Below are 25,146 nucleotides of genomic sequence, written 5' to 3'. Positions count from 1 at the left end.
GGAGTGACGAAAACCTGAATTCAAATCTAACCTCAGACACTTACTAGCTGGGTGAGCCTGGGCAAGTCACTTTACCTCTTTGCCTCAATCTCCTCATCTGTTAAATGGGGATAATAATAGTACCTATCTCCCAGGGTTGTTTTGAAGATCAAATGAGATAATTGTAAAACACTTAGCACAGAACCTAGAGCACAGTAAGGGCCATATAAATGTTAGTTGTTGGTGCTATTTTATTAATGTCTTTCTGACAACAAAACTCTGACTTTTTCACAGTCTTCTGGTGAGCACAGAAGCATGATATATCCCTACATAAATAAAATTATTCTGACAAACTGCTTGACCCAAAATTTACAAGATGCCTTTCATGCCCTGTAAGGATATGAAATATCAATGAATATTTCTTTATATATACTTTAAATTTTTAAATAGGCCAATTTTTGGCCAATGAGATTTTTGAGCCTCCACATAAATCTGTTATTTTTCAAGATATTTTTACCTTTTTAGCTACAAAATCTATGTAACATTAGAGAAAATAAAGCAGAATTCAAAGTATCAGCCAAAAAACCCACAGAAATTCATGTCCTTTCCAATGCTTTCCTTTCTTTTGGTAATTTGGATGTTTTCTTCATTTTTAAAAAAATATGCAACAAAGGGACTGACCAATGGGAGCCCCATTACCCAGAGCACCCTGGCTGCCAGTCCATGTGGAAGGGTTGGGGAGCCTGCTTCTGGGAAGGTATGGTGATGGGACTGGAAGTACCTTACATACTGATTCAGAGCATCTGCTGGCATTCAAACTGTTTCTGGTCCATTTGCCTCATTGTGAAGAGGAGCCTTTTGTGTTGCTAAACTGGAACTAAGATGCTGACAAAAAAACTCTCATGAGGCATCTCATCCCTCTTTCTTGCCTTGCTAGGTCAAGCGAGGCAGATATATACTGTAGGTCTATATGTTGGGACAAGATTCTGGGCAGGGAAGGTGGGGAGGTGGCCCTAGGCCTGAATCTACCCCTTAGAGTGGACATGCGTATTCACAGGCCTCTGTTCTTTGTCCTTTGTGTTTATTCTTTCCTGTAGATGACTATTACCAGGAGAACTTGAAAAGGTTGAGAGAACAAACTGAACTGTCAAAGGTCTGGAACCTAGAATCCATAAAAGATTTTTATGGACATTTGAACCCGATAAGGAGCAAAGTCCTGAGTAATTGTCTAGACCTAATATATCAGTAAATCAAAGGCAGTCAAAAGAGAATGATAGCAATTATGCTAGAAGTGAATAGGGTTGAGGGAGGTTTGGGGTAGGGAGACAGGCTATGTACATACTTTGTAACAATTACTTTAAAGTTGAGCCCACTGTCTCCAGGGACTGAGATGCTAGATATGAATGTGATCCCGGGTATGGGAGGAAATGCTTGGTGACTTCAACCCTAGACTGAGATCTCAACGTTCTTTTTCAGTAACCCCTTCTAGGGTTTTCATCGTCAGAAAGTTCTTTCTTATAGCGATCTTTAAATCTTTTCTGCTTATTTCAATATAAACCTGTCCCTTTTCTGGCTGGGCTTCAAGTAAATTGGCTCAGCCCATGCCTTTTCACTGTGTTGTTTCAGTTGTTTTTCACTTGAAACTGACTCTTCATGAACCCATTTGGGGGTTTCCTTGGCAAAGATACTGGAGTGGTTTGCCATTTCCTTTTCCAGTTCATTTTACATATGAGGAAACTGAGGCAACTAGGGTTAAGTGACTTGTCCAGGATCACAGTATCTGAGGCCAGACTCAAAACTCAGGAAGATGAATCTTCTTGACTCCAGGATGGGCACTATATCCACTGCACCACCTAGCTACCCTAATTTTCTTTCTTTCTTTTAAAGTAATTGGGGTTAAGTAACTTGCTCAAGGTTACATGGCCAGTTATTTTGTGTGGGTGCCAAGTATCTGAGGCCAGAACCTATCCTGGGTCTCCCAACACCAGGGCTGGTGCTGTTACTCACTGTGCCACCTGGCCACCCCCCCCTTTTTTTTTTTTGCTTTTTTGGAGGGCAATTGGGGTTAAGTGACTTGCCCACGGTCACATGGCTAGTTTACCCTAATTTTCATTGCATGTGATCGCTAAAGAAATTTGTTTTTCCTATAATAAATTATAGTCATATGTTGGCTAAACTATAAGTTATATATTTGAAAACAAATATGTATACTTTTGTGGTAAATTTTTACTGATAATCATCCAAGATTACAAATGATTAAAAATATTCTGAGATAGAAACTACCTGAATTAAAATATAAATCAAGACTTGTATACATGTGTCCATACATATATATACACACGCATGAAGTCCAATATGTGTGTATGGATGCATGCATATATTACATATATATATATGTGTGTGTGTGTATACAGACACACATATGTGTGTGTGGTCTTCATCTATAAAACAAAGTTGAGTCAGATGATATTTAAAATCTTGTCCAAGCTCTAAAAACCATCATTTCATGATTTTTGTAATCCAGCTCTCTTAAAAAAAGAAAGAAATATAAAAGCTAGTTACTTTCATTTTTAGGTAAAGCTAGGTGGTATAATAGAATGGAAAATAGAGTGCTGGATCTGTAGTCACTAAGCCCTGAGTTCAAATCTGTACTCTGACATCAACTAGCTATGTTATCCTGAGCAAGTCATTTTACCTCTGCTTATCTCAGTTTTCTCATCTGTGAAATAGAGGTAATAATAACACTTACCTTCCATAGCTGTTGTGACAGAAACATGAGATAATTTTGTAAAGTGTTTCACAAACCTTAAAGTGCTAGATAAATATTATGGTTATTATATTTTAAGAATACTTCATTCTTACTGTAGCAGATACTCTTTGGTCTTGTTCTCCCAGAATGAGTCTGAATCTTTCCTCCATTACTCCCACAGAGTTCTAGGAGTACCCCTGAGGGCTTGGGGTATATCTTCTCTACTTCTGTCAGCTTGAGTCCTTATTCCAGTGTGGTCCCCTTGCAGTGATTCCTACCCCCAATTCCTTTTAACCAATTAACATTATTTAGCTTTTATAAAAGGATTTTACTGCAAAGGTACAGCAAGATCAGGATGGCAAATGTGTGTCTTCTCTCCCTACTCCCAACACCCTGAGGCATATTGTCTTCTTTACTTTTTCAGTCTCTGGTGAAAGTAGGCTCAGACAATGCAGTTTCTACAGAGCACTGGTCTCATCAAGTTCAGGTCCAAATACAGCATGCCTACTGGATGAATCCTTGCCTCAGCTACCAATAGACTGGGTCCTGAAGTGAACCTTCAAACCTGTAACAGTTGGTTGCATACCCCAGCAAAGATTCCATTCTTGGATCTTCTGATGCGGCACTCTCTTGACCTTTCAAAACTCACAAAGAACGAACATCGAGGCAAAGAACTGAGGTCTGTATTCATGGGTTATATGTTGACTTTAAATGAAGAGGCTGAAGTCCCTCTCTTCCATCCAAACTAGAAGAATTCAAACCTAGAAAAGGAGTAAAGTTGACTAATAGCTTTGGCATGTGACCCTAACTCCAGTTATGCAACCACAGTAAAATCCAAAAAAGATCCTATTCACCACAGATGAACACACCAGAACCACTTATATTGAATGTCCATCCAATGCTCCAAAGTTCACAGAGGAATTTCACTAGCTAAATACTTATAAATCAAGTGAGATAATAATTGTAAAGCACTCAGCACAGTGCCTGGCAAATAGTAAGCATTATATAAATGTATGTTGTTGTTGATGTTTTTTTTTTTTATCATTATCATTATTATTATTTGCTCAAAGAGACTAGTGGTAAGGTGTTGGCTATATGAGTGAAGAGAAGGGGACATGCAAAAATTTGTAAAGGTAGATTTGGTAATGGATTGGCTATGTGGAATGGCAGAGAGATAATTTCTATATGTATCTAAGTTCTTTTTTTTATGTATGCAGGGAGAATTGTTTTCATAGTGTAATGAGAAACTGCCCTGTCCCTCCTTGTCCCGCGCCCCATTCTGAGCTGGCATGAAGCCAAGAGTAATATGGTCAATAAGTCCAGTCTCTATGTTGTTGTTTAGTCATTTCAGTCCAGTCGGACTCTGTGACCTTATTTGGAGTTTTCTTGGCAAAGATATTGGAGTGGTTTGCCACTTCCTTCTCCAGCTCTTTTTATAGATGAGGAAACCGAGGCAAATAGGGTTAAGTGACTTGCCCAGGGTCACACAGCTAATAAGTAAATCCTGTCTGAGATAGGATTTGAAATGGACCCAAGTCTTTCGACTCTAAGTCCAGAACTCTATCCATGGTGCCACCTAGTACCTGGCATGTAATAAATGCTTTTTAACTTTACTTGACTTATTTTGTGGAGAGAAAAACAATAAGGCAACTTTAAAATAATTTTGATAGTGATAAAGGAAAAACTGAACAATGTGAAAGATAGCACCCTAAGTTCAGCCAGAATTGTAAAAATGTCAATATTTCCAAATTGATTTAAAGGTCCAATGGGATCCCAAGCAAAATATCAGTGGTTACTTGATAGAATTACAGCATCAACCAATTATGTGTTGAAAAGTAAACAATCATGGAAGAATGAAACAAATTGTGAAGAGGAACTCTTCCTGTTACATTTTAAAAGGAAGTATAATGTAAGGATCATCAAGATTATCTGGGGGCCAGTTAAGTGGCACAGTGAATAGAGCACCAGTCCTGGAGTCTGGAGGACCTGAGTTCAAATGCAGTCTCTGATGTGTACTATCTGTCTGACCCTGGGCAAACCACTTAACCCCAATTGCCTCCACATAAACAAAACAATTTCCTGGTACTTGATTAAAAAACAGAAAAACAGTTTAATGAAAATGAACAGAGGACTGGAAAATGGAGTCAAGGTACAAAAGGTATTAGTGTTTGATAAAACTTATAACAATGGAAAATATATTCTATAAAAATTATTGGTAAAATTTGATATCAGAATGGTGAAAATAAGTATGTACTCATAAGATCTGAAAGTCATAATGTTATAGGATATAGGCTGGATAGAACCTTGTAGATAATTTTCATTTTTCTCATATTTTAAAGCATGTATTAAATTTCAACTGGTTCAATGAGTTACAGTTTTAAAATTTCAAATAGAAGAAAAGGTAGTAATACATCATCTCAATATGGAGGAGGATGTCTATTAAACAAATACAAAATATTTTTGGAAATCAAAATAAAAGGATTGGATTCTATGAAAACAAAACCTTTTCCACAAAATATTCAATATAAGCAAAATAAAAAGGAAAGAAATATTGGGGAAAATTTATCAATAGGCACTGTTCTCCTCAACACTATTTAATATAGTTCTAGAGATGCTAGCTATAGTGATGAGTCAAGAAGAAGAAATAAAAGGTATAAACTTCAGCAAGAATGAAACAAAATTATCCCTACATGCAGAATACGGTATGATTTACTTAGAAAACCCCAGAGAATCATGGAAGAAACTGATCAAAACAATGAATAGTTTCCATAAAATAAGATACAAAATAAATTTTTAAAATCATCAACATTTTTATTACAGTATTAATAAAAAACCAGGAAGAAATGAAAGAAAGTGAAATTTTATTCAAGATAACTGTAAAATCCACAAAATATCTGGTAGGTAACCTAATAAGACATATTCATTACTTCTAGAAATACAACTACAAAACACTCTTTACAGAAACAAAGGAAGACAAATAATCAGAGAGAGTATATCATTCAAGATTTTAATAAAAATGACTATGCTACCTTAATTAGCTTTAAGATTTAGTATTATACTAGTTGAACTGGCAAGGTATTAATTTACAGAACTAAACAAATTACTAAAATTCATTTGGAGGAACAAAAGCTGTAGATCCTCAAAATAATTTTTAAAAAGCAGGAATGCAGGGAATAGAACATGACTATCAAACTACATTATGAAGCATAAATCCTTAAAGTTATTTGCTACTGGTTAAAAATACATACAGAAGCAGATTGGTGCTGCAGAGAAGCAATACCTAGGAGGAATGGAATACAGTAGTCTGCACTTGATAAATCTAAGAATAAGACTTGGGGTTTCTGACTGCAAACCCCACCATGGATGCCATTCCTAGATCTGCTGAGGGCTCACTCCTCTGACCTTTCAAAACTCACAAAGTTGGAACTTTTCAGCACACATCCTTTGAGAACCTGGTGCCACCTCCAGACCATGCTGAAGCATCAATCCTCAGAGGAGGAAACACAATCACAGGAACAATGGTTCACTTCTCTGAGAAATTCAAATGCCTTCTCAAGGAGGTGATCTTATAGTCTAAGCCTAGAGCAAAGAGAACATAGGGAGGTTCTGCGTGTGAAGCAGGAGAGAGGAGGCAGCTCAGGATGGACAGTCTCAATCACCTTAGGAAAGGAGTGAGGAAGTTAATCTGCTGAAAGAAAAAGGAGAAAGGAATAGAGTTGAATTGAAGACTTGAGAAAAGAGGCTGGAATAGCTGCTATGGGGAGTGTCTCTCCCCTACTAATGAAGTAAGTAATAAAGGAATGAAAGAACTGTTGTTCATGGATGATTTCCACCAGCACCATTTGGTAGTTCAAGGATTAGGAAGGGAAAAGGGGGATGATGGAGGTGATCCAGGGTTTGGGATTAGTAGAATGGAAACACCCACATTCACAGTATCCCTTGCATCATTCTCTCTTCTGATTTCCCACTGCCACCTCCCTGGTCTAGCCCTCAGCACCACCCACTTGAACTACTGTATTAGCTGCTTAACTTGTCTTCCTACCTCTATACTTCCTCTCCCCCCCCACCCTCTTAATCTTTGCAGCAAGTTTCTCTGATAAAGGTTACATTTCCAAGATATACAAGGAACAGATTTGAATTTATAAGAAGAAGAGCTGTTCCCCAACCAATAAATGGTCTAAGGGGATGAACACACATTTCTTAAGGGATGAAACCAAGGCTATCTACCACCATATGAAAAAGTGCTATACATCACTAATAATTAGAGAAATGCAAATTAAAGCAATTCTGAGTTTCCACCTCACAGTCATCAAATTGGGAAGACTGAGAAAAAAGAATACAAAATGACAAATATTGGTGGGGAGTGCTATGGAAAAACAGGATCACTGATTCTCAGACAGTGTGGCTAAGTAGTGTTCCAGTCATTCTGGAAAGCAATCTGCAACTATGCCCCAAAAGTTACTCAACTAGACATTCCCTTTGACTCAGATATACCATTGCTAGGCCTATACCCCAAAGAGATCAAAGAGAAGGAAAAACATCCTATAGGCACAAAAAATTTTATAGCACTTCTTTTTGTGAGACAAAAACCCCTGGAAACTAAGGTGATGCCCATCAATTAGACAATAGCTGAACAAATTATGGTATATGAATGTAATTAGGAAGGGGATGAGGAGCAGATATTTATTAGGAACCTCCTATGTGCCAGGAAATATGCAAAATATTTTACAAATATCTAATTTTAACCTCACAATAATCTTGCGAGGTAGGTGCTCTTATTATCCCCATTTTACACTTGAGGAAACTGAGGCAGGCAGGAATAGAGTGACTTTCCCAGGGTCACATAGTTAGTAAATGTCCGAGACCAGATTTGAGCTCAAGTTTTCCTAACTCCAGGCCTAACATTCTTCCATGAGCCACCTAGCTGCCAGCGAATGGATTAAATACTATTGTGCTGTAAGAAATGAAGAAAAAGAAAATTTAGAAAGATTTATATGAAGTTATACAGAGAGAGGCGAGCAGAACCAGAACAATTTATACTACAGCATTAATATTATAAAAATTAACAATTTTGAGAGACTTATGAATTCTGATCAGTATGGTAACCAACCACGATACTAGTAGAATGATAAAGAAGGTTTCCCACCTGTGTTAGAGATAACAGACTAACATGAAGAATAAAAAATTCATTTTTGTTCATGGCCAATTTGAGAATAAGTTCTGCTTGACTATGCTTAAGTAATACAGGGACTCATTCCTCCCCCCCTTCCTTCTTTTCTTCCTTCCTTCCTTTCTAAAGGAAGGAGATGGAGAAAGGTGGGAAGGAATAAACCAAATGCTTGATGATTGGGGGGGAAACCCCTCAAAATAATCTTTATTGCATAGCACTAGCCAAGTCACTCCTCTACTCATATGTCTTCTGTGGCTGCCTCTTGCTACTAAGTTAAAACTCTTTTGCCTAGCACCCAAGGCTCTCCATTTTCCAACATTGCCCTTCCTTTCCATTCTCATCTACTATACCTCTCCATGGATTCTTGACACCACTCCAATTGGACTACTCTCTGCCCTAACATTTTTTTTACATTCCTTCTTCCTTGTCTTTACTCATGAGATTCTTTATGTCTGAAATATATTTTCTTTTTTTTCCTTTCTTTTCCTTTTTTTGCAAGGGTGGCTAATAGCTTCATTTTTTCCTTAAATGTTTTATTTTTTCACAATTGTATGTAAAAACTATTTTGACATAAAAAAAATTGAATTCCAAATTCTCTCTGTCCTTTCCTCCCCCCCCTTTTTGAAAAGTCAAGCAATTTTATATTGATTACATGTGTACAATCACGCGAAACATGTTTCCATATTAGCCATGTTGTGAAAGAAAACATAGACCAAACAACAACAGAAAGATAAAGTTAAAAAAGTATGCTTCAATCTAAACTCAGACTCCTTCAGTTCTTTCTCTGCAGGGGGATAGCATTTTTCATCATAAGTCTTTGTTATTGTCTTGTATCATTGTATTGCTGAGAATAGTCAAGTTATTCACAGTCGATCATCATACAATATTGCTGTTCTGTGCACAATGTTCTGGTTCTGTTCACTTCACTTTGCAATAGTTCATATATGCCTTTCCAGTTTTTCTGAAAGTATACTGCTTGTTATTTCTTTCTTTTTTATTTTTTGGTCTTTATTAATTCATTTGTTTACTTTTAGTTTACAAGATTCAGTTCCACAATTCCTTGAGTTTCAAATTTTCTCTCCCTCCCTTCCTTCTCCCCCTCCCCCCCATGGCAGCATACAATAAAGCATAGGATCTGCAAATACTTTCACATTAGACATTAGTCAGGTTATAAAGAAGGACTGTATCAGATGGAATCAACAATGGGAAAGAGGAAACAAAACCAAGCAAGAAAAAGAAAAAAGAGCAAGTAGTTTGCTTCAATCTGGATTCAAACTCAGTTCTTTCTCTGGATGTAAACATCTCTCTCCATCATGAGTCTTTTGGGGTTGACTTATAACCCTGCATTGCTGAGAAGAGTCCAGTCTATCAAAGTTGGTTGTCATACATATGTTGTGTCTGTGATTGTGTACAAATTTCTCCTGGTTCTACTCTTCCTGCTTGTTATTTCTTACGGTATAACAGTATTCCATCACAATCATATACCGCAACTTGTTCAACTATTCCCCAGTTGATGAGTATCCCCTCAATTTCCAATTATTTGCCACCACAAAAAGAGCTGCTATAAATATTTTTGTACATATAAATTCTTTTCCTTTTTTAAAAAAAATCTCTTTGGGATACTGACCTAGTAGTGATATTGCTGGGTCAGAGGGTATGCAGTTTATTTTTTTTCTCTTTTTTTTTTGGAGGACAATTGGGATTAAGTGACTTGCCCAATGTTACATGGCTAGTGAGTGTCAAGTGTCTGAGGCTGGATTTGAACTCAGGTCCTCCTGACTCCAGGGCTGGTGCTCTATTCACTGCACCACCTAGCTGCCCCAGGGTTTGAATATATAACCCTTATTTATAATTTATAACCCTTTGGGTATAGTTTCAAATTGCTCTCTAGAATGGTTGGACCACTTCATAACTCCACCAACAGTGCATTAGTGTCCAAATTTTTCTACATCCTCTCCAACTTTTGTCAGTTTTCTTTTTCTGTCATATTAGCCAATGAGGTCATACCTCAGTATTGTTTTAAGTTGCATTTCTCTAATCAATAATGATTTAGAGCATTTTTTCTCTTGACTATAGATAGCTTTAATTTCTTCAACTGAAAATTGTCTATTCATATCTTTTGATCATTTATCAATTGGGGAATGACTGGTATTCTTATAAATTTGCCTCAGTTCTCTATGTATTTGAGAAATGAGACTTTTCAGAGAAACTTAATGTGAAAAAAAATTTTCCCCCAATTTTCTGCTTTCCCTCTAATCTTGGCTATATTAGTTTTAGTTGTGCAAAATCTTTTTAATTTAAGGTAATAAAAATTATCCATTTTACATCCCATGCTTTTCTCTTTCTCTTGTTTGGCCCTGAATTCTTCCCTTATCCATAGGTCTGACAGATAAACTACTTCATATTCCCTTAATTTGCTCATGATATTGACCTTTATGTCTAAATCATGTACCAATTTTGACCTTTATATTGGTATAGGCTGTGAGAAGTTGATCTATACCTATTTTCTGCCAAACTTACTTTCCAGTTTTCTCAACAATTTTTGTCAAATAGTAAGTTCTTGTCCCCAAAGTTTGGACCTTTAGGTTTATCAAGCACTAGGTTACTATGGTCATATACTATTGCATATTTTGTATCTAATCTGCTCCACTGATCCACTCCTCTGTTTCTTAGCCAGTACCAGATTGTTTTGATAATTACTGCTTTGTAATACAGTTTGAAAGCTGGTACTGCTCGGCCACCTTCCTTCAGATGTTTTTTTCATTGATTCCCTTGATATTCTTGACCTTTTGTCCTTCCAGATGAATTTTGCATTTTTTTCTAGCTCTATAATTTTTTGGGGGAGGTAATTTGATTGGTATGGTAGTGAGTAGATAAATTAATTTAGGCAAAATTGTAACTTTCATTATATTGGTTCAGCCTACCCATGAGCAATTCATATTTTTCCAGTTGTTTAGATCTGACTTTACTTATGTGAAAAGTGTTTTATAACTGTGTTTATATGGTTCTTGGGTTTGTCTTGCAGGTAGACTCTCAATTATTTTACATTGTCTATGGTTATTTTAAATGGAATTTCTCTATCTGTTCCTGCTGGACTTTGTAACATATACAAATGGTAATGATTTATATGGGTTTATTTTATATCTATATTATATCCATATTTTATATCCAGCAACTTTGCTGAAGGTGTTAATTATTTCAATTAGTTTTTTAGTTGATTCTCTAGCATTTACAAGGTATATATATACAATGGTATATATCTGCAAAGTTGATGTTTCCATACTGCCTATCTTAATTCATTCAATTTCTTTTTTTTTTATTGCTATAGAGCATGGAAATATCTTTTCATGCCTTTCCTAAATTATTGGATTCCTCCCTATCCTTTAAGACCAACTCAAAGTCCACCTGTTCTGCCTGATCCCTCCTGTCAGCAACAGTCTTCTCCTTGGACCTCACATAGCATTTGGTTTTGCAAATGTTTGTGTACTTATCACATAATGTGGCTTGTTATTTTTTTTTCTGTGCTTATACTTTATCCCCACCTGAACTGTAAACCCCGTTATGCCTGTGATTGGTTCTTATTTTGTTATGAGGTAAAGAGGTGCAGTAAGGACATCACTGGTCTTGGAGTCAGACTATTTAGATCTGAATCCTGGCTTGACAAAAACTAGCTATAAGACCTTGGATAAGTAATTCAACCTTGTTAAGTATCTGTTTCCTCATTTGTAAAATGTACTATGTCCTTTAAGTAGGTTGTTTTGGGGAAAATACTTTGAAAGACTTGAACTATTGTGTAAAATGCATTAGCATTATTTAGATTTTGTATTTCCCATCAATGTCTTTCATTATAATCTACACAGTATATGTTTGATAAAAATTAAATGAATGAATGAATGACAAGGGCACAGTGAATTGTAGACTAGATAACAATGCAATATTGAATATCTGACCATAGGGTCAAGAATATAAGAGTAAGGACATCATACTATGACTAGGGGTGATGAAATAGGAGAATTTGGAGGATTAAGGAGACTAGAAGTCATGATGAAGCCAAAGAAGAGATTCAAGAAGACGAAGACAAATGGAGAGATAAAAGGGGGAGAAGAGAGTGATCAGAGAGAGAGGGGAGGGATTTCAGAGTTTAGGATCTTAGAAGATGTGTTATTTGGGGGACTGGTAAAGTCTAAGGTGTAACCACCTCACCACCCTTATGGGTGACTGAGGTAGAGTGGAGCTGCTGGTCAAGGGAGTTGAAGAAATTGATGAACTTGGAGGCAAGGTGCCTACTGTTTAGACACTAAACCAGAACTAAGGGTCCTAATGCAAGGAGGCAAACTGGACCTCATGGATATCACTGGTGGGGATGAAACTCATGAGTAGACCATAGCTTGGTACAAGTATACCTTATTCAAAATAAACAAGATAATGATGAACAAGATGGTTTCAGAAAAAAACTTCAGAAAATCTATATGAATTGATGCAGAGTAAAATGAGCAGAACCAGATCATTGTACACAATAACAACAATACTGTAAAGACTGAACTATTAAAGACTGATTAGTCCAATGATCCAAAACAATTCCAAAGGACTCATGATGAAAAATGCTATCCACCTCCAAAGCAAGAACTGATGAACTCTGAATGCAAACTAAAGTATTTTTTTCACTTTACTTTTCTTGCTTTTTTTTTTAGTAACATGGCTAATATGGAAAATGTTCTGCATGATTTCACATGTATAATCAATATCATATTGCTTGCCTTCTGAATGGAGAGGGGAAGGGAGGGAGAAAATTTAGAACTCAAAAGTTTCATAAAAGAATGTTAAAAATAAATAAATAATAAATTTAAAATAAACAAGATAGGTAAAAGTGGAGGAAGGAGGGAGATAGCACTGTATAGGAATACTCATATAAGGAAATCCAAGAACTAGAGTGGGAAAAGTATGACAGAGTATATAGGTAAAGTTTAATGGAGGGGGGCAGCCAGGTGGCTCAGCAAGTAAGAGCACCAGCCCCAGTGTCGGGATGACCTGGATCAAATCCGGGCTCAGATACTCAGCACCACACCCAGAAATAATAACTGGCCATGTAACCTTGAGCAACTTACTTAACCCCAATTGCTTTAAAAAAAAAAAAGTTTGATGGAGGAAGAAGTGGTGATTATGTCATAGATCACTTGGACAAAAGATAAGGAATTTGGGAAACATGTCAGAAGCCTGGTTCAGAGGCAATGATATATTAGTAGTGATAAGGGACTTTACATATATAGACCAACATCTGTTGGTTCCTGGATGTCTCACGTGGATGTACTTTTTTAATGCATAATGATATCCTACCCTCTCCCCTCCTTTTAATAACTGAAAGGTGCTCAATCCTTGTTTTGCTGCTGTTTTCTCTGCTAAGGAGAATGACCACTGGAAATAAGAGAACAAAAATGATAAATAGGGAGTTGAACTCCCAGATAGGCAAGGGAACAATGAGAGAATACTTAGCCACACCTGAGGAATCTGAACTACCTGGCCTAGATGATCTACATGCTTGGGTACTGAAAGAATCTACAAATGGGAGTACTGAGTCACAGATAGTGATATCTGAAAGATCATGGGAAATGGAAAAGGTGCTCCAAGATAGGAGAAAGGCAAACATCCCGATTTTCAAAAAATGGAAGAAAGCAGAATTGGTAGACTTTCTTGACTTTGATTCCTGGGAAAATTCCAAAATGAATCATTAAAGAGATTGTTGGTGAATAGGGAAGAGGATTATTTAACTAGTATATGAGAAATGTTGTGAAAAGTTCTTAGTATTTTAGTTTTAGTATAGTTTAGTTTAGTATAATTTAGTATTAGGATCTTAGCAAAGTTTTTTTTTTTTTGGCTTTTTGGAGGGCAGTTGGGGTTAAGTGACTTGCCCAAGGTCACACGGCTATTTTTTGTGTTAAGTGTCTGAGGCCAGATCCGAACCCAGGTCCTCCTGACTCCAGGGCCCATGCTCTATTCACTGTGCCACATAGCTGCCCCCAATAAAATTTTTAATAAAGCGTCTCATACTGCTTTCATACTATTCTTGTGAAGAAGATGGAAAGGTTTGTATTAGATGTTAGCACAATTATTATAGATGAATTCAGAATGAATTGGAAGGCCATATTCAAAGAGGAGTTATTAATGGTTTGGTGTTAACATGGCAGATCTCCAGTGGAATACCCAGGGATCTCTGCTTGACCCTGATTAACATTTTTGTTAATGACTTGGATAAAACAGAGATGGTGGCCTCACCAAATTTGCGGATGTTACAAAGCTAGGAGGGATAGCTAAGTCAGTGATAATAGTTATTGTTTGTCCTTCTTGAAGAGGACAATGACATCAGGGAGGTGTTGCCATGACACGCAAGTGAATTGGATTTGGATTTGGATTCTCTCATCCAGGGATGCGGAATAATTAGATAGTTGGCTAGCTTTTCTCTAGGAGTGAGGAAGAGGAATCCCTTTTGGGTATGGGTTCAGGAAATATCTGATTCAATTCAGTCCTATTTACCTTGTTATTCAGCTTGAATTAAATGATTTTTATTTCTTAAATTCATGTGCCATTTAGTATGGTTTTTATATAGAATGAATGGATAAATGAATGAATAAAAGAAAAAGCATCTAAGTACTCACTATATGCTAAGTGTGAAAGCCCAGCCCTTACAATCCTGCACAGAGGGTTTCAACATACTTAGCCAGCCTGAAGAGCCTGTTTTCAGGAGATGAGAAAATTTTTTTGTTTTTATTTTTTTGAATTAAATTTTGTTTATTTTTAGTTTACATCATTCATTTCCACAACATTTTCAGTTACAATTTTTCTACCCATTTTCTCCTACCCACCACCCCAAAACAGTGGTCCCACTGAATATCCCCTCCCCCAATCTGCTCTCTCCCATATCTTCCCCAGTGACCCCTCCGACTTTCCAGTAGGGCATGGTGGATCTCTATGCCCCAGTGCCTGTATATCTTATTTCCCAGTTACATGTAAAATAATAACAATTATTATATATATATTTTAAACATTTGATTTTAAAACTTTGAATTCCAGATTCTTTCCCTTCCTTTCTCATCACCCATGCTTACTGGGAAGATAAGCAATTCCATATAGATTGTACATGTGTAGCTATGCAAAACATTTCCATAGTGGATATATTGTGAAAGACTGACTATATTTCCCTCCATCCTATCCCACCCCCAACCTGTTTATTCTCTACTTTGATCCTGTCCTTTGTCAAAAGTGGGTGCTTCCAACTTCCCTCCCCCCAGCTGCCCTCCCTTCCATCATCTCCCTTCTTATTCACTTCCTCCCTACTCTCCTGTAGGGTGAGATACCCTATTTAGTGTGTATGTCATTCCCTCCCTAAGCCAAATTCAATGAGAATAAGGTTGACCCATTCCCTTTTGCCTTCCTGTTCTTCCCCTCCATTGTAATAGTTTTCCCTTGTTTCTTCTATATGAGATAATTTACCCCATTCTGTCTCTCCCCATCCAGGAGATGAGAAATAATATGGCACAGCAGTGACTTGGAAAGACTTTGAAGGTTGCTCATACATTCTGTATCCGGTTCTTGTCTACTCACCATGCAGTGAACACCGACCTCTCTGCTGGGCTGCAGCTGTGGAACTGGAAAGGGGGTTTGCTTGTAAATGGCTGCAGTTGGCCTAGGCCTCTTCTCTCTTCATTAGACCTCTTTGCTTGGTTTGCCTCCTTCAGTGATGATATTTGGTGAGGGATAATGTTGTAAAACGAGAAGCCTCTGGCTTTTTCCCATCAGAGGCTGACATGGGGTGCAAGGCTTTGATCCTCTTTGCCTCAATATTTGCATTTTTTGTTAAGGTGAAATTGGAGGTTACGACTTTATGTGGAACTTAAAAACGTTTATTTGTCTCTTCTTGAATTACTTCTTTAAATACAAAACTTGGCAGCCTTTCCCAATTAATTTTTCTCCCATCTTTCAAGAATATATTCAATTAAACAAATGCTTATTGCACACAATACAAGGAACTGTAATTGTAATTGTAAATATAACAAAGGCAAAAAAGAAACACTCTCTGTCCTTAAGTAATTTCCATTTTATTGTAACTGGGAGGCAGAACACGTACCTAGACACCTGAAAATAAGAAAATCCCAGGAAAGAGAGGGCACGAACAAGTGGGGGAGGGGCAGATCAGGAAAGGCTTTGAAAAGGAAGAAGCACTAGGGCTAAGCCTTGAAAGAAATCAGGAATGTAAGGTAGGGGGAGGACTATGGGGGCCATCTGATGCATAGACACAGAGACTAGAGTCAGAGGTGTTGAATTTGGGGAACGACAAGCTGACCAGTTTGGCTGGCATATGTAGAGTGTGTGGAGTCAGTGTCTGCAAAGGTAGGTGGCAGCCAGATTGAGGAAGACTTTAAATGTCAGGCTCTGGATTTTGTATTTTATTCTGGAGGCGTGTGTCTGTGTATGTACACATATATACATATTACTTATGCATATCATTAACTTGAACCTACATAAATTAACATTTAGGATAATTTGACTTTGTGTTAAAGTTTATCTTTGTACTACCTATAGAAAAAGGTGTGCTAAACAAATGGGTGACATGACCAAGGTTGCAAGGGTGACAATTAAAAGCGCAAGCTTCTTGAATACTCTATCAGTATTTATATGCATTTATAGTAACATTAGATCTTTTTTTTTGCGCAAAAAATTACAATTCAGATTTTTCATTTCTCTGTCCTTAAGGAATTTCCATTTTATTGTAACTGGGAGGCAGAACATGTACCTAGTCACCTAAAAATAAGAAAATCCCAGGAAAGAGAGGGCACTAAGAAAGACAGGGTCTTTCCTCCTTTCACCTCAGTGAAGTTTTGCTATTCCTCCCTCCCTCTCTGTCTCTCTCCATTTCCTAGGCAATGACAAGCATGTTACAATGTTTGCCATGTTCCTTTGTTCTTTCTACCCTAATTCATAGTCATATAGTAATGTGCAATTTGGGCTCCAACCAGACCTCAGTAGGAGACTAAGATTTCATTTTATATTACTTTCAGTTGACTTTGGAAAAAGACTTCCTTTCCCCACCTCCTGTATCCTTCCTTTGGAAATATGCATAGAAACCTACTTCTCAGAGTGTTAGGGAATTAAAAAAAATTTGCGTGATCATTCTCAGAGATGAATCTATAATCCTGATTCCTCAGTCTGAGACCAGAATTAAAATAGTTGGAAGGTCCTTTACAGATTATCTAGTTCAACTCTTTCATTATGGCCCAAAGAGATGAAATACGTCATCCAAAGGCACACAAATAATAAGTGTCAAGCCTGGGAATCAACCCTCTAGTCTTTGAGTTCAAATTCATTCTTTCCGCACATGACAGCTTTTGTAGCCATAGTACAGGTCAATTTAACTTTGTGCAAGTAAATTTTTTAAAAGTCAGGCAGTTTCATTTTTATGAATTAGAACATAGAGTTCCTAATATATATATTTTTTAATATCTGATGGATACTTAATTGATAAGTACTTCCTTTAATTCTAAAAAGGACTAATAATGATTCTTCTGAACCAAATGTTTATATGTTTTTTGCTTTTTGAGAGAATTCTTTCCAGGTTGAGAATTTGAAGAGTGGAAATTGATTTGATGTGAGGTAAATAGGAAGAGGGAAGAATTGAAGATGGTCCCCTTGTACACTGACAAAGGAATCAAATACTATGATAAATATGAAATATATATTGAGGGAGGATAGGTGGTACAGTGAATAGAGCACAAGCTCTGGAGTCAGGAGGACCTGAGTTCAAATCTGGTCTCAGACACTTTACACAAAACTAGCCGTGTAATCTTGGGCAAGTCACTTAACCCCAATTGCCCTACCTTCCCCTCACCAAAAAAAAAAAAAAACATTGAGATTCTTATGTGTAATTTATTTCATTTGGAAATTTCTTTCCATCTCTGAAATTAAAGTGGAAGACAATGTGAAATCATGATTAGATAATTTACTTTTTTTTTTCTGTCTCTACAGTGTTTCATAAATATATCTAAGCCCAATAAAGAGCTGCATTACTTTTGACACTCTCAGGCATTCAGAAAATTAATAGTTAGAAAAACCACATAGAAACATTTTTTTTCAGGAATCATTCAGTTTTCTTATACCATATTACATTCACTTATCAAATGTATAAAGTGAGATCTAATGGTAACTTAAATATGCAAAAGTGATTTTATAAAAGCAACTCTGGGTACTCTAGCATGATACTATATGGTTTTTATGTATCTTTTATTGAAAAAATTGTAATAAAATGTTCAAATTTAAGCTGAATATATTGTGTCTCCACCAAAATTCTACTCGTATTCTTCATCATGGTACTGAAAGTGACTCTGGTTTCTGAAATGGGTTTTGCCAATGGAACACAAACCCTGGAAGGTTCTGTCTCCTATATGCTACTTGCATAAAAACCAGGTTATTATTTTTTCCCTTTTTTTTGTATCCCTATCACTTAGCAAAATGCCTGGCATGTATTAGTTCTTAAAAAATATTTACTGACTGACTAATTGACAGTCTAGCTACATACAGAGGAATTAATTAGTAACATGTTGCCTACTAGGCAATGAATCCTTTGGCCATAGAAAACTCTGAAAGAAAGATGCATATGACATGTGCCTCTTCTGCTTATGATGGTGGCAACGTGAAAGAAAAGGGGGGAAAAGGTGCTAAGAATCATATAATTTAAAGACCATCCATAAACATGAATTCAAATATTTGTACTGTAGAAGAAGGCAACGAGGTAGCTCACAGAGATAGGGTGCTAGGTCTAGAGTCAAGAAGACAGAGTTCAAATCTGGTCTCAGACACTTATTAGTTTTGTGATCCAGAGCAATATATTTAACCTCTGTTTCTCTTAATCCACTGAAGAAGAAAATGACAACTATTCCAGTATCTTTGCCAAGAAAACTCCATGGATAGCACTGGTCCATGCTATCGTCCATGGGATCATGAAGAATTGCGTATAACTGAGCCACAATAACAACAAATTCTAAATGTGAAGTTTTTTTTTCTTCCATATTTGGTGAATTAATTTACTTTATTATTTGTGTCCTGGGTTGGGCCTGACGTGGGGCAGTCACCTATTAGTTTAGGATTGAGATTGGAACAACACGAGACATTTGTAGGCCATTCAATAGGGGGAGGTTTACTTAGCCATAGGAAGAGAAAGATATTCAACAAAAATAGACATTAAGAATCCTATTTGTATCTGATCTTGTCACGGTCTGCCAGCCAATCATCTCCAAGTTCCTCCAGCTCCTCATGGCAGCTTTGTACTCAGGTAATGAGGAAAGATTTCAACAAGTCCTTCGTTTTCCGAGCCATCCTAGTCTCCAGGAATATCTCAATACCTTTTAAGGTTCCTACCATAAATGGCATTCATTGACTCAAAGAATATGTTGAATGATTTTTTTTAAGGAATAGTTTCACTTCACAACTCCAACCGAATTCATTCTTTGAAAACTTACTATAAACATCCAATAACCATTTACCAATTGAGGAATTGCTTTGGTTCTTATAAATTGGAATCAGTTTCCTTTATATTTTGGAAATGAGGCTTTTATCAAAATGCTGCAATATATACTTTTATAAAATTTTAATTTCATTTTTTTAATGAACAAAAATATATTTTATCTCCCTTTTATATCCCTACTAATGGGGAAAAAAAGAAAATACACAGGCAACAAATGTGTATAATGAAGTAAAACTAATTCCCACATTAGCCACATCCAAGAATATAAATGCCTCAACCTGAATCCTAAGTCTATCACCTCTATGTCAGAAGATGCATATCATATTTCATCAACGGTCCTCTGGAATAATGATTGGTCACTGCATTGATGAGAGTTCTTGAATCTTTCAAAGTTGTTTGCCTTTGCAATGTTGTTATAGTAGACAGTTCTCTTAGTTTCGCTCACTTAAGTCTGCATCAGTTCATACAAGTCTTTTTTTTTTTCTTTTAAAGCAATCAGGGTTAAGTAACTTGCTCAAGATTACACGCCCAGTTATTTCTGGGTGTGGTGCTGAGTATCTGAGCCCGGATTTGATCCAGGTCATCCCGACACTGGAGCTGGTGCTCTTACTCGCTGTGCTACCTGGCCGCCCCAGTTCATACAAGTCTTCAGAGGTTTCTCTGAAATCATTGCTTTTGCCATTCCCAACCATCTCCTCACCCCTAGCCCCACAACTTTTAATTCATCCTCTTCCTTGAAAGAAAAAAAAGACTTACCTAAGTTTTTACATGACACAGATAGAAACTCCTAGACATACATAATTTGTATCACTAAAATGAAGTCATCTTTGTTTTGATAAAGAATAACATATTCTCAGTACAACATTGATAAGTATTTCAGTATCAAATGTGACTTGAAGGTTGGATGCAAAGATAGTAGTTGCCTAATTGAAAGGCCTATATGATCAAATGAAACTTTCTCACTGGCCTGCCACAATGACTGAAATTCCTATTAGCAATATTCTTTAAGGTTATTCCCAAACATATTTTAAATAGACTATCCCAAAATTCTATACAGCTCAGAAATAATCTTATAAAAAAGAAGTCAGAACACCATGGAGATTATGGTCCATTAAACATTTCCTAGGAACCTATACCCACCTTCTATGTAAGGGATTGGTAATGAAGGGGGATGGCATATTGAGTAGCTTTTTGACCATGAAAACTCTGCCCAAAGGCGAGGTATAATTTCAGTATACAACACAGAGATAGATATCTAATGTTTTAGCATGGTGTGATTTATTTGACAAACCTATTAGAGCATCTGTTTCCATGTAGAAAAGGCCAAGGCCCCAAGGAAGTAGAATCTGAGGGTAGGCAGCATGTATTATACCTCTTCATGCTAGGCACTGCCATAGTACTCAACACAAGCCTGGGCATATAAAAAACAACTCAACAAATACTAGTCAAATCGAATTGATCTATAATCTGGTTCCTATCAACTCCATCTCTCACTACTCCTTTGCATAAACTTTCTGTTTCAGTTAGATTGTTCTATCCCTTAACACACCAGGAACTGTTGTTCAAGACGTTCTTCCTTCATGCAGTCCCCTCTCCATCTTGTAACCAGAGTTATCAGATTTAGAGTCAGTAAGACCTAAATTCAAATAATGCCTCCCACACTTACTAGCTCTGTGTTCCTGGCAAGCCATTTAAAATAAATTTTTTCATCTATAAAAATTGTGTGTGTGTGTGTGTGTGTGTATGTATATATATATATATATATATATAGTCCAAAAAAATCACACATTCATCTATAAAAAATAAAAATCTTCAATCTATAAAAATAATAATAGTGCCTACCTCCTAGGGTTGTTGTAAGGATGAAATGAGATAATATCTGTAAAATGCTTTGCAAACCTTAAAGTGCTGTTCTATATAAATGTTAGCTAAGGCAGGTCTTTCGTTTTTAGTGAAGAAGGTAGAGGCTATGGCTTATATGCATTATATCATTGTGTCCTGCAGTGTCCCATAGGTGCTCACTAAGTGTTCATATCAAATATAATAATAATTCATATTATATAGCACTTTTAAAGATTTTATAAAGTTCTTCTTCACAACAATTCTCAGGTAGGTGGTAAAAATGTTATTATTATCCCTAATTCATTATATGAAACACTGAGGTTTGTAGAAGTGACTCAAAAGTCATGTGACATGGTCACATGGCTTGTCTTTTCTCAAAAATGTTATGATTATGACCTTAATAAACATCAATAAACAAATATTTCAATAGAAAAGAAGAGGATTTTATATGAAACTGTGAACTTCTGCTCTCTTCTGTGTATTTTTCATCTTTCATTCGTTTCTTTTTTTAAATCATGTACTTACCAACTCTGTCTTCTTTCCCTCCATCTCTCACAGAAGCCTTCCCTTGGAATAAATAAGTATGGTCAAACAAAGCAAGTCAACACATTGGCTATATCTGAAAATGTATGTCTCATTCTGCATCTCTTGACCATTTTGTCCCTAAACTGGAAAAATGCTTCATCATCAGTTTTCTGAAGTCATGATTAGTTATTAATATTGATCAGAATTTTTAATTCTTTAAAAGTTATTTTCCTTTACATTAATCTGATCAGGTAAATTGTTCTTCTGGTTCTGCTCACTTCACTCTATATCAGTTCCTACAAGTCTCCTCAGGTTTGGTTTTTTTTTTTTTCTGAAATACTGGTAAGTTAAATGCCTCATTTCTCAAGGCACAATACTATCCCAATATATTCATGTGCCATAATTTGTTCAACCATTCCTCAAATGATGGGCACTCACTTTCCAGTTGTTTGCTACTGTATACATTTTTGAGCATATGCATCCTTTCTCTCTGGGTGGCATCTTTGAGTTACATATCTACTAGTGGTTTCACTGAGTTGTACACACTTTGCTGACCTTTTGAAATTTCAGATTTCTTTTTTTAAAAAAATAATTTATTTATTTTTAGTTTTCAGCATCTACTTCCAAAAGATTTTGAGTTTTAAATTTTTCTCCCCTTCCCTCTTCTCCCCACAGCCCAAGACGGTGTGCAATCTGATAGAGGCTCTACTTATACATTCATATTAAACATATTTTCACATTAGTTATGATGTAAAGAAGAATTAAAATGAATGGGAGGAACCACAAGAAAGAAAAAACAAAACAAAACCACAAAAGAAAAGGAGGGCAAATAGTATGCTTCCATCTGCATCCAGACTCAAAAGTTCTTTCTCTGGATGTGGATAGCATTTTCCATCATGTGCCCTTTTGAGTTGTCTTAAATCCTTGCATTGCTGAGAAAAGCTAAGTCTATCAAAGCCAGTCATTGCACAATGCAGCTGTTACTGAATATAATGTTCTCCTGTTTCTGCTCATTTCACTCAGCATCAGTTCATATAAGTCTTTCTAGGTTTTTCTGAAGTCTGCCTGCTCATCATTCCTTAAATCACAATAGTATCCCATTACATTAATATACCACAACTTGTTCAGCCATTCCCCAATTGATGGACATCCCCTCAGTTTCCAATTCTTTGCCACCACAAAAAGAACCATTATAAATATTTTTGTACATGTAAGTCCTTTTCACATTTTCATGCTCTTTTTGTAATACAGGCCTAGTAGAGATATTGCTGGATCAAAAGGTATGCACAGTTTTATAGCCCTTTGGGCACAGCTCCAAATTGCTCTCCAGAATAATTAGATCAGTTCACAGCTCCACCAACAATGCATTAGTGTTCCAATTTTCACATATGTTCTCCAACATTAATCGTTTTCCTCTTTTGTCATGTTAGCTAATCTGATAGGTGTGATGTGGTACCTCAGAGTTGTTTTAATGTGCATTTCTCTAATCAGTAGTGATTTAGAGCATTTTTTCATATGACTATGGATAACTTTAATTTCTTCCTCTGAAAACTGCCGGTTCATATCCTTTGACCATTTATCAATTGGGGAATGACTTGCATTCTTATAAATTTGATTCAGTTCTCTATGTATTTTGGAAATGAGGCCTTTATCAGAGACACTAGCTACAAAAAATTATTTCCTATCTTTCTTTTTCCCTTCTTATCTTGGTTGCTTTGACTTTGTGCAAAAACTTTTCATTTTAATGTAATCAAAATCATCCATTTTTCATTTCATAATGGTCATAAATTCTTTCCTTGTTTGGTCATACATTCTTTCTTCTCCATAGATCTGACTGGTAAACTATTCTTTGTTCTCCTAGTTTGCCCATAACTCCAGATTTCTTATCAGAATGTTTAAATCATTCACAATTCTGCCAATATTTCATTAGTGTGTCTATTCTCCCATAGTGCCTCCAAAAATTAGCATTTCCTTCTTTTTGTCATCTTTGCTAATCTGAAGAGTATAAGGTGAAGCCTCAAAGTTATTTTAATTTGTATTTTTCCTATACTTAGTGATTTGGAGCATTTTTTTTTCATATTGTCATTGATGACATTGATCTAGTGAATATCAAAAGGTCCTGAAAGATCTATGTGTGCTGTAAGAAGCAGCGGAGCTTTCTAGAGTGGTTGGAGGTGTAGGAGCTAGGAGAGAAGACTGGAAGAGACAAAAGACATCAGAGAGAAATGGAGGCCATTGGCAAGAAGATCCTGCTTGGTGTGGAGGTGAAATGTAAACTGTCTAATTAGTAACCTTGCCAAGAAACTGTCTCGGATTCCCACTTAGCATGGATATTGCCCTCCCAACCAATTATATTAGTAGCAATGATTCTATATTCTGTTCTAATAATCCTATAATTCCTTTTTTTGTGCTTAGCATGCCTTTTTCTGTATGGGAATACATTACTTGTTTCATATTTTATTTATTACATATTGGGTATTTCTTTTACTTTCCATGTGTGTGTGTGTGTGTGCAAGGTGTATTTGTTTCTCAGTAATCTGAAGTGGATGTAGAATGCAGCACCAATTCCCCTGTTGAGAAGTAGAGAAACCCAGAGGAATGAACTCAGGGTACTCTGTAAAGCAAAATAAAGGGGAGGGATCAGCAACAAGGTTTATCGTGGGTGATCAACCCTTAATGGCCTCAGCCAACTGGTACCTAGCTAGCCAATTTAGAGAATGAAAGATGAGACAATCTTGGCAAAGGCTAAAACTTGGGAAACATTAAATGGTCTGTTATTCCTGAATGACTGGGATGTAGGCCTAAATTTGAATTTGCTTTCCCTTTTGCTTCATATCTGCTTCTTAACTTCAAGGGGTTTTACAGCAAGCAAAAAGACCACACCAAAAGATTATCTATCAGGAAGGGGCAGTGTGGTCAGATAGTTGCTTCCAGTCCCTGGATTATATCTTCTACCAAGTCCCGCACCCACCCATTTCCAACAATACCTGTTTAAAAGTAAGATAATAACATCAAGACCCTCTCCAATTGCCTTGATTGACATCTGGCCACTGGAGTCTCTGAAGGAGAGAATTAGGCTGGTGAAGTCCTGCCTTACTTAATTCCAATTCACTTGCTAGTCGTGATGTCACCTTCCTGATGTCATCGTTCTCTTAGAGAGCAGACAGCTAGTCACTGTTGGACTTTTCAATTTTATACCATTAAAATGGCCTATTTTTTTTTAATGATTATCTCTTGTTTGGTTAGGTTGTAAGTTTTAGAGGCAGAAAATGAACTAAGGTTTCCTTTACTGTTAAGTCCAACTCTTTTTTCCTTTAAGCCACTGGGCTACTAAAATAATTACTACTAAAATACCTTAGTATTTTAGAAAAT

The 25,146-nt window shown here is 36.5% G+C and overlaps 1 long non-coding RNA gene across 3 annotated transcripts in view; it reads left to right on the top strand.

Annotated features, from left to right (window-relative positions):
• LOC138174985 (uncharacterized) overlaps positions 1-15,910 on the top strand; it is a 49,743-nt gene extending 33,833 nt beyond the window's left edge. For 2 of the 3 annotated variants that reach the window (XR_011171842.1, XR_011171840.1), the window contains exon 4: positions 15,408-15,910. This is a non-coding gene — a long non-coding RNA (uncharacterized lncRNA). Of the gene's footprint in view, positions 1-3,152; positions 3,408-15,407 lie in introns of all 3 variants that reach the window. The other variant, XR_011171841.1, reaches the window with a different exon arrangement.
• The last annotated feature ends 9,236 nt before the right edge of the window (positions 15,911-25,146 follow it).

This window comes from Petaurus breviceps, unplaced genomic scaffold (assembly GCF_028583685.1).
Source record: "Petaurus breviceps papuanus isolate PSGF00001 unplaced genomic scaffold, PetGlider_PUasm1.0 76, whole genome shotgun sequence".
Taxonomy (NCBI): Eukaryota; Metazoa; Chordata; class Mammalia; order Diprotodontia; family Petauridae; genus Petaurus; species Petaurus breviceps.
This window is presented reverse-complemented; position numbering and strand designations above follow the sequence as displayed.